The sequence below is a fragment of the Molothrus aeneus genome, unplaced genomic scaffold, assembly GCF_037042795.1.
Source record: "Molothrus aeneus isolate 106 unplaced genomic scaffold, BPBGC_Maene_1.0 scaffold_49, whole genome shotgun sequence".
Taxonomy (NCBI): domain Eukaryota; kingdom Metazoa; phylum Chordata; class Aves; order Passeriformes; family Icteridae; genus Molothrus; species Molothrus aeneus.
The window spans coordinates 807,382-816,888 of record NW_027099165.1 but is presented as its reverse complement, the minus strand read 5'-3'; positions in this window follow the sequence as shown (position 1 = coordinate 816,888).

Below are 9,507 nucleotides of genomic sequence, written 5' to 3'. Positions count from 1 at the left end.
AGATCAGAGCCAATCTCTGCTTTGAGCCTTGCTCTGGTCCCTCCGCCCCTTTGGGACCTGCAACAAGTTGTTGCCTGGCTGACCCTCTCAACTGAGTCGAGGTCGCCTCTAACATAATTCTTGCTGAAGACAGCAATTTCAAGGCTGTCTTATCATCATTGGTGGCTAGAAAATATAGGTATCTGTTAACTTCTTGCCAAAAGCCTACTTCAAATAACAACCGTGTTTCTGAGTACGGGTAATTACACCGCACCCACAGCAGTAATTCTCTAAGCTTTTTCTTTGGGATCCCCCTAGTGTGTGTGTCTGCCACGCCCTGTAGGTCGGACAGAATCTCTATTTGTTCCTGGGAAAGTGTACCCCCCATGTTCTTAATTCTTGACCTTCTCACCGAATTCCTGTCGTCAGAGCAGTCCGAAGGCTCCTGGTCACTGGCCTGCAGGTCACAGGAGATGGATTCAGAGGCGCCTTTCCGATTCCGATTCGGGCTGTCCTGCTACGAACTTTCTTCGGCTGAAGTGGAGTGCAATGTTCTCTGTGGCTGCTGCGTCTGCAGACTCTCCTGGCTGCTTTCTGGCTGTTTTCCCAAGGAGTTATCAGTGCTCTCCTGGGAATGAGTCCAGCTCGGGAGCTGCCCACTCGGTGCTTCAAGGCTGCCCTGTGCAAGAGGTGCACACCAGAGCTCACCGTGGCTCAGCGAGTGCTGCCGGATGCTGCTGGATCGCCGGTTGCTGCCGAGTAGCTCACCAGGTCATCCGCTGGGTGCCCACCGGGTGCCCACCGGGGGCCCACCCAGGGACGCCAAATGTCGGGTTCGGCTGTCTGTCTCTGCCCTGACACGGGTAGTGTGGTTCTTGGGTGGCACGCATTTCAAAGGACGAGCCTGGACTCTTCAGCTTTTCGATCTTCAGATTGTTTATCATTTCTTATCTACAAAATTTTCTGTCTGCCCAACAGAGGTCTGATCTGCAAGCAGTCACAGGCACTCTCTGACCACCCACGGGGCGGTCATGTCTTTTTATACTAAAATCTACGTACATAATATTTACCTTTATTTTCCAATGCTTTTCACCCATATTAGCAAGTGCACCTTCACCATAAACCAATCCCCAAGTGCCAACATCACCACAGGAGATGGAGGACAAGAAGAAGAAAGAAGAAGGACGAGACACGCCCTGATCCCTCCATCTTGTCTCCATAACTCCCCTGTACCAAAAACCTTAAAGTCTATATTTCACCCTCTAAATGTGTCTCTTTTACACCTTTTACTCTAAAGTGATTCTCTTGTCCTCAAACTCTTGTTACTTCTGTGGATGGATCAAAATCAAGCCACCAAACACTCCTGGCAACACTCCAGGATTTTCGAGACCCCCAAGGGTTCTCCTGGCATCTCTGGACATCGGGAACGATGTGCTGAGATCCCACAATTCCCTACTTGTGCCCATTGTGAAATCCCTCTGCCCCCACTGTGTCCTGTCCTGCTCCTCAGTGACATCCCAGCCAGCCTGGCACATGGAACTCCCCGTTTCCAAGGACACGTGGCCATTGTCACCGGCACAGGGCAGGACTGCTCAGAGCCTTCAGTGGCTGCAGTGAGAGCGGAGGTGTCAGAGCCACAGCGAGTGTTGTTCCAGCTTGGCTGGTTCCAGCACCCATTGTTCAAGAGGCCGATCCACCCAGTGAGTGGAGGTAATTACTTACAGTTCTGTGCAGAAAGAGGGGCTCAGGGACAAATTCACAAAGCCAGCACCATGAGAATCCAGAGCGTCTTAGTATTTATATATTTGAGGAAAGAAAGCAATTAATGTTCATTGCCTGCAAGTTCCCTAGTTCTCTCCATAATGAGCCTCTCACTTCTCATGCTCATTAGTCTGCATGCTCAGTCTCTTGCTTCTTCTTAGTGAGAGGTTTCTTGAGTGGGTGGCCATGGTCTGGCCTTGCTGGAATGGCCTTTTACCCTGCCAGAGCTGATGGAGCACAGTTGCTGCATTGCCTTTATCAGTTTGGTCCTTTTCTTGGAGGTTCTGCCAAATGTCCTGGTGCCCATAAATTCTGCATTCTTTGTGTCCACCATCAGTGGTACACCCTTCTTCCCAAGCATTGCTGACCTTTCCTCTGTCTGAGGCCACTGAAGCCTTTCAAGCTCTGCACCTCAACAAGGCAATTCAGCCAAGAAGTCACCTGCCTTTCCAAGGCCTGGCCATCACTTCCAGCTTGCTGGCTACTTCCTCTTTCATGGGAGTCATCTCCTTTTGTGTTGATGAGCCTTGAAAGCCGCAATAGCCAAATATCCAAAAACACATTTTCCAAACAAGTATTTTGCATTGTGCAGGTTTTCAGCAGGATCAGGGTCTGTAAGGGAGCGGGAGCAGCCGAGGCAGAGCGGGATGGCGGAGCTGCGGGCCTGGGCAGGATCCAGGGAGTTCCGCAGGGCCCCAATCTGCACTGCGTCCCGCAGGGCCCCCACCAGCACTGCGATGCCCGTCAGGGTGACCCAGGGGTGCCAGGAGCAACAGGTGAGGGGCAGGTGTGGGGCTCTGCGGGTTGGCAGCGGGTGGGGGCTTGGCCATGGTGTTGGTGTCAGGTGCTGCTGAGGCCGCGGGACCCGTTGGGCAGGGCTGGGGCCCCACTGGTGCTCCAAGGGCCCCTCTGAGGCAGCTGCCCGGGGGAAGCGACTCACAGGGATGACACGGAGGAGGTGCCAGTGGAACTGGGATGTTGCTCTCATGGATGCAAGTGGCTCTCAGGGATGACACTGAGGAGGTGCCAGTGGAAGTCACATGTTCTCTGTGCTTTGACACTCGGGAAATTCATGCTCTGGGCATGGCGCATGGCCAAAATGTGTGGATTTCTTATGGTTACATGGTTGTACTGCACTCACCGAATATGTCAGGATAAAGGAAACTCTCTAAAATTTTTTTTTAGTATTTGGAGTAGCCATTACTTTATTCCTGGCTGTGATGCATAGTGGAGAGCTCCAGCCACATGCACACCATTTCAAAGCTTTTCTAGTTATGATACACTTGTAGTAAACAAAGAAATTAATTTTCATTGGTTCTAAATTACAGAATTCCTTCCAAAGTTTAATATTCTATCTTCTATTGGGTAGTGATGGCTCCCTTCTCATGGTAATTAGTCCACAATTTTCAGTCCATTTATCATAGCATTTTAGATGTTATCTCCGCCAATTTTGCCTTCAGAATGAAGTAGTTGGATGGCAGTAGTTGTTTTTGCTAAAAGATATGCTTATGCCAACAGACATTTGTGATTTTTGAGTTCCAGTGGAATGTGTCACATACTGTACTAACTGATGAGTTCAGCCAGGCACCCAAATTTTGTAACCTCTGACTAACTTAGGATAAACTATTTCCTATAACTTAGGAGAAATTATTTAACATCTATTGAAATAATTGCATCGAGAGCTGAGGAAAAGATAAAGGGTTTTGTTGTCTATGACAGTGTTGAAATTCATCTTTTTGCAGTTGAAGTCGTTCTTGGAGCTGACTCCTGGATGTGCCTCCTTAGTAGCAAATAAATCCCAGTGTCAGGTGCTGTCCTGAATTTCAGATCTCTTTGTGAGCCTCTCTGGATTCTTTGCTTAGCATTGGCCATTTCACTTGTACTCAGGGAGTTGATTTCAAGGGAAGCTTGTGCTTATAAATTTCCAGCAATTGGGAAAGGAGGACTTGCTACTTGAAGGCTTGGCTGCATTAGAAGCTAAATGAGGGTGGCTCTCTCAGGGCCATTTTGTAGCTGGCTGCATTCAGAGGGAGAACTGTGTCAAAGCAGCCCTTTTTGGTGATGTGACAGCAAACCTTTGCAAATCCAGCTCTTGTTGAAAATGGCAGGCATAGTTAATCAGCATTAATGGAGAGTAGGCTGAAGATTTTACAGAAAATTTCTTTCTCATTTTAGCAAAATGCCAGCAGGGAGTCACACGATGGAAATGTGCAGGTTGTCAAATTGTACAACCCACTTGGAGGTATGGCTGCCTTTCATATTTTGCTCAATGTCTGTAAGATTGTCAACTTGGTAATTCATTTTTGCACCATTTTCATTGGAAAGAGGATCTCTTGTGTTCAGGGCTCTCAGCTGGAGGTAGTTTGGCCTCAGGTCAGCCTTGCAGTCTCTTGACACTGCATTCAGCCACTGGATTGTTTTCCCCTGAGAAAGCCTGCCAGTTCTTCCTTGTTCCCATACTGCTTGATGGGTTGGAATTTGGAGCATGGAGGTCAAGGTTTGGACCACCTTATGCACTTACATTCACAGTTGGTAGCTAAGATTTTGGGTTTGCAACACCTAGGCACTGCCATTATCCATTAAATCTAATTGGAAAATTGAAAGAAAATGACCTTGAGGAAGTGGCTTAGAGAATTTCATAAGGTCAATAGGGAAAACCATGCTTGATTTAATATTTTGTCTGGGTCATTAATAAGTTTCCCAAAATTCTGTGTTGGGTTTTTTCAAGGAAAGTGACAGGAAGATATTGATGTCATCTTGCCCATGGATTCCAACATTCCCCTCAAAGCACGATGTGCTTAGGAGGTGCCATTTGTATTAATCTGTTCTGAGTGCTGTTTCTCCCAGGAGCCTGGCTCCAGGCAGACACGAGGTGCCCATTCCCCTTCCAGGAACTCAGTGGTGCTGCCTGCAGCAGTGAGCTGAGCCAGGTCCTGCCAGCTGCCCTGAGCAAAACAGGCTCTCACCTGGCTGTGGCTGCAGTCACCTGCCTGCAGGGACATCCCTGCCCCTGCAAGTGCAGCTCTTGCTCTGCCTTAGCCTAGTGCACAGCATTTTAAGGCAGCATCATGGTGGCTTTTGGAGAGACAAAACTCAACTTCTGAATTTCTCATTGGGGATGTTCTGTTTCACATGTGAGTGATGATTTGTGTGATTCTTGGTGGTGGTCTACATAGATCCTAAGGGAATATTTAAGATTGAATACCTGGGGTGTGAGGACTGGCATTAGAGAGTCAATTGTGGAATTTGGTGCCACATGTGCTTTGGGCTGGCACAGAGAAACTCAGGTGAGACAGGTCTGGTTGCTGGTAGGGTACAGGGTGCCTTTGCAACATGCTCCATAAAGGACCAGTTAGGGACTGGGCTTTGTCACAGAATCAGAGAATATGGGAGTTTGAAAGGGATCCACAAGGATATGCAAGTGCAGCTCTGTCCCCAAGAATCCACCAGGTACCCGTGGTCCTTGTCCAAATGCTTCCTGAGCTCTGCTGGACTTGGTGCCATGAGCCCACTAAGTTGTGGGGAGCCTTTCCCAATGCCTGACCCTGACCACTCTCTGGGTGAAGAACTCTTACCTCATTTTCATCTTCATCTTTGGTCATGGTTCCAGGCACTTTTTCTTAGAAGTCATTCAGGGGTATGATTTTAGGAGGTGTTTTGCTTGAATGCTGTGGGAAGTTTCTGTATCTTCATGGGATTGAACTTCTCAAAACATTAGCAGTGCCTTCACTCTAGAACTGGCACGTTTACACTGTTCTATGGAATTGAAGTGTGTGATATTTGTGCAATTAGGTTTGCAGGCCAAACTGAGAGAGGCATGGTCCAAGGAACAGCAAGTGGAGAAAGGCATTAAAAGTTGGACCTACATTGACAGATTGAAGGAGCGTGTCAAGAAAGGTCAGTCTCTGTGTGTGGCATGGAAGAGACAAAGCTCCTGGATTTCTCAGCAGTACTCATGAAGTCTCCATCAGCCATGGAGCACGAGTTCCTGTTTCAGAACAGTGCCTGGTGTGTCATATCCCCTCCCTCAACCTGCTGGCCATGCTTCCCCTGATGCAGCCCAGGACACGGTTGCCTTTCTGGGCTGCCAGCACACCTTGCCAGCTCATGCCCAGCCTCTGATCCAGCAGCACCTCCAAGTCCTCCCCACCTTCATCCCCAAGCGTGCCTGGGTGCCAGGGCATGTCCCAGCCCCAAAGACGCAGCACTTTGCTCTTGCCCTGGTTGAACCTGATGAGGTTCCCAGGGCCCTACTGGCCAAGGTTTTCCACGTCCCTCTGGATGGCATCCCAGGCCTCTGGTATTGGCAAATTTGCTGAGGGTGCATTTAATCCCACTGTCCATGTCATTCTTGACATAGCCAATGCTTGGGCTTACAAATTGGGAAATCATATCAAAGCACCATGCATAAAAGTAATTCTTCATAAATACCACCCCTCCAATATCACTCCTTTACAGGTATTTTAATGACTGTTGCTTCCTAATGCTTTACTGTTTGGATCTTTGCTGATCCATAAATGCTGAACAAACAGAGTTTCAAGAGTCTCAGTACATCCTTTTGAATCAACTTCCTTGCTGTTTCCCAACCCCCCATTTGACAATTGTTCCTCTGTTTTTCCTTTACTGAAGTGAAAATTCCCGAGCTCAGGAGAGCCCCACACAGCTCTCCAGACCTTGCTCCTGAGAGGAAGAGAACGATGCCCACGAACCCTGCCAAATTCTTCCAGAGACCATTCAGGACTGTTTCTCAACATCCCATCAGAGACCAGCTGATTCATTTACTGGCTCTGAAGAATTACAAGAAGGCAGAGCTACTTTCTCACTTAGAGAGAGAGGGAATTGTGGAAAAGGACAAGGAATCCCTTGGAAAGATCCTTCAGGAGGTGAGAACCTGGAGTTGCTGCTGGCAATGCTACCTCTTAGCTGTCTTACTTCTTAATTTCTGATTGAAACTTAGGGTTTCAATCAGAAATTAAGGAGATGCTTAGGAAATGCTCCCTGTTTACATTTTTCCATCAGCTTGACCCAGTTTCCCCCCAATGACAAATCCATGTGAGGAAAGAAAGAAACCTTCCAAACTTCGGAGGCATTGTTGTTGTTTTTCTAGAATGGCTGGCAATGATACATTCTTTGTAATGCTGTTGCTTCTCATGCCTTTTTTTAATCCTCACACTTCTCCTTGCACTGTTTAACTGCTTCATGGAATAACTTGACAGGGTGAAACTCTCAACTGGGTGAAACACTTAGCTGAGCTCCTTAAAATATCCTGGGACAAGTTTCAGAGGAGAGAATTTTGGTAGCTGCATAGGGCAGCATTTCACTTGAATGGAGTTGGTGGCCTCTCAATGGTACCTGGCTTCTTCTGGGATCCGTGGGGATTGCCTTCCAGGGAAGGGTGTTCCAGGCAAATCCCCCATGATAGAGGTGGTGGCCCAGCTTTGAGCACAGGGGTTCTTTGCTGTTGTGTGGATCGAGTCTTCAGCTTCCTTGGAACCCTATTATTATTCAGTGACTTTTCCTGTTGTCCTTTTAGTTCTGCTGGTTTTCTTTATCACTTGATGTCCTTATTTCTTTATCATTCATACAATTGACATTGATTGCAGGATGCAGTGGCTGTTTCCTTCCTTTTTCAATACTCCCCATCCCTGTAGGCTGTTGCTGAATTATGCAAGCCTTAAGTAGCATCTAAAGTGGCAATATTGCCTTTTTAGCTATGAAAGAAGTGATGCTAGGATTTCAAAGCTCAGCTCCTTAGAGGGTAAGAGGTGAAAAAAATTTTACCTTTCTCTTTCTTTATGTCAATGTTTAAGGAGATTTTGAAGGAGTATTTTCTTGTTTGCAGTGTGAACTGCCTCAAGGTACTGGTTTGCATTCTGAAAGGCCTGTGTGAACAGCACTTCATCCTGAAAACTGTTATTCACCTTTTTCTCAACTTCAAAGGGAGGTGGTGTTGGTTTTGGCTAGAGATGAAAAACCAGTTGGGTGAATTTGCTGAGCTCTTATACTCCCAGCCTTCCTTCTTCCAACAAAGCCTTAGCTCTGCTTTTAGGAAGTGAATTTGTGATTCTGAGTATCTTGGTTACTTTTAAACTGTTGAAGTGTAGCTCTAGGCAGATTATCTCATACAAGTGTTCCATAGAAAGCTGAAGCTTCCTCTGAGCAAGCCCTTGAGAAAGAGAAGCACTTCTGTTTGCAGAGACAAATGCCAGCATCCTGTGGTGCGACATGGGATGGTGAAAACGTGCCCTGTTAGAGGCCCAGGCTGTGCTCTGCCATGGCAATGCAGCTGGGTGAAACAAGAGGGCAGCCGGAGTCCTCCTGAGGGTGGAAAAATAGGGATTTGCCCGTGGAGATGATGTTCTTCATGTCCTACTCAAAAGAAAAGGAAACAGAAAGGAAAAACCTGGCCTCTCCATGTATTTCAAATGGTGAAGACTGAGACTTCTGGCATAGTGTACTTTGACTCTCAAAGCTGTGTTAAAGACCAAAACTCCTGGATCCCTGGTGCAGGGAGAGGTTTTCACAGTGTCCATTTCCTCCTTTGCTTACAGCAGTTAGGCATTTACTTACATCCAAATTTCTACAGCCCAAATGGACCACGCCTGTTAAATCTTGTTGCCTCTTACATGTCAGCTGCTCTGTTCTTCACACTGAACAAAAGTCCTGGAAATCTGGTGCGTGATTTCCTTTTCAGCTTTGCTTTAGCTTTGCACTATCAGTATTACATGTGTAGTCTGCCTTCAGGTGTAATGAACATGTATGTTTGAAATGTCTGTCCTTAGGTAGCCAACCTGGATGCAAATGAGGATTCTTTCAGTCTGAAGGAACATTTCTTTAAAGACATTCAGGAAGATTGGCCTGGCTACAGTGAAAGGGATAGACAGACATTGGAGGTGACCCTTTCTCAGTCAGTTCATTCAGGAAAACAAGCATTTCAGAAAACCCTCTGGGGAAATGAAGGTCTGTTTTACCTGTAAGGGAAGAGCCATGACTGTTGATATTTTTGCCTTGTAACGTGAAATATTGGACCATGCTTACAGAAAACCAGCTGCGTCTCAGAATGCCACCAGTACCAGCCCGACACCATCTCTGGGACCTTCTGAAAGAGATCCTCCACCCAGAACTGCTCAGGTATTTTGTGAATATTTTAAACCTTCTCCCCCCATGTCTGCTTTTTTATCCCACTTGCTCTTGATGTCCAAGCTGTGATGTGAAGCAGTTCTGTTGTCTTTATATCATATGAACCTGGAGCATGCACTTCTAATGGGATTCCTCTATGCTTTTCAAGATGGTTGCAATGTCAAAGCCTGCAACAAGCTTGCACACATGCCTTGTTTCTCATGGTGCATAGGGAACTCTGCTAAGGACAAGATGTGGACATGTTTTTGGTTCCTGGCCGTGTCTGTGCGGGCTTCTTGATGATATGGCAGCTCTAGTACTTGAAACGTGCACGGACACGCCAGTGCTACTGTTTGAAGAGAAATCTTAGGGAAGTCAGGAATAAGGACAAATTCCAGGAGTGAGGCTTTTGTAGGAAACTTGTTTTTCTCTCCTAAGCAGCACTTAGGCCCCAATTTTTGTTCCATGGGTGAGGAGGGAACTCTTGAGTCATGAGGGAATGCCTTGGACTTGTCAGGCTTAAAATCAAGACATGGCCTGTTTTCTTAGCAACACAAGAGGGCAAGGCAAACCCTTTGAAAGTATCTTGGAAAATGCTGCATAAAAGATTCCTTTTCTATACCTTAAAGAATTCCCTTTAAACAGAGG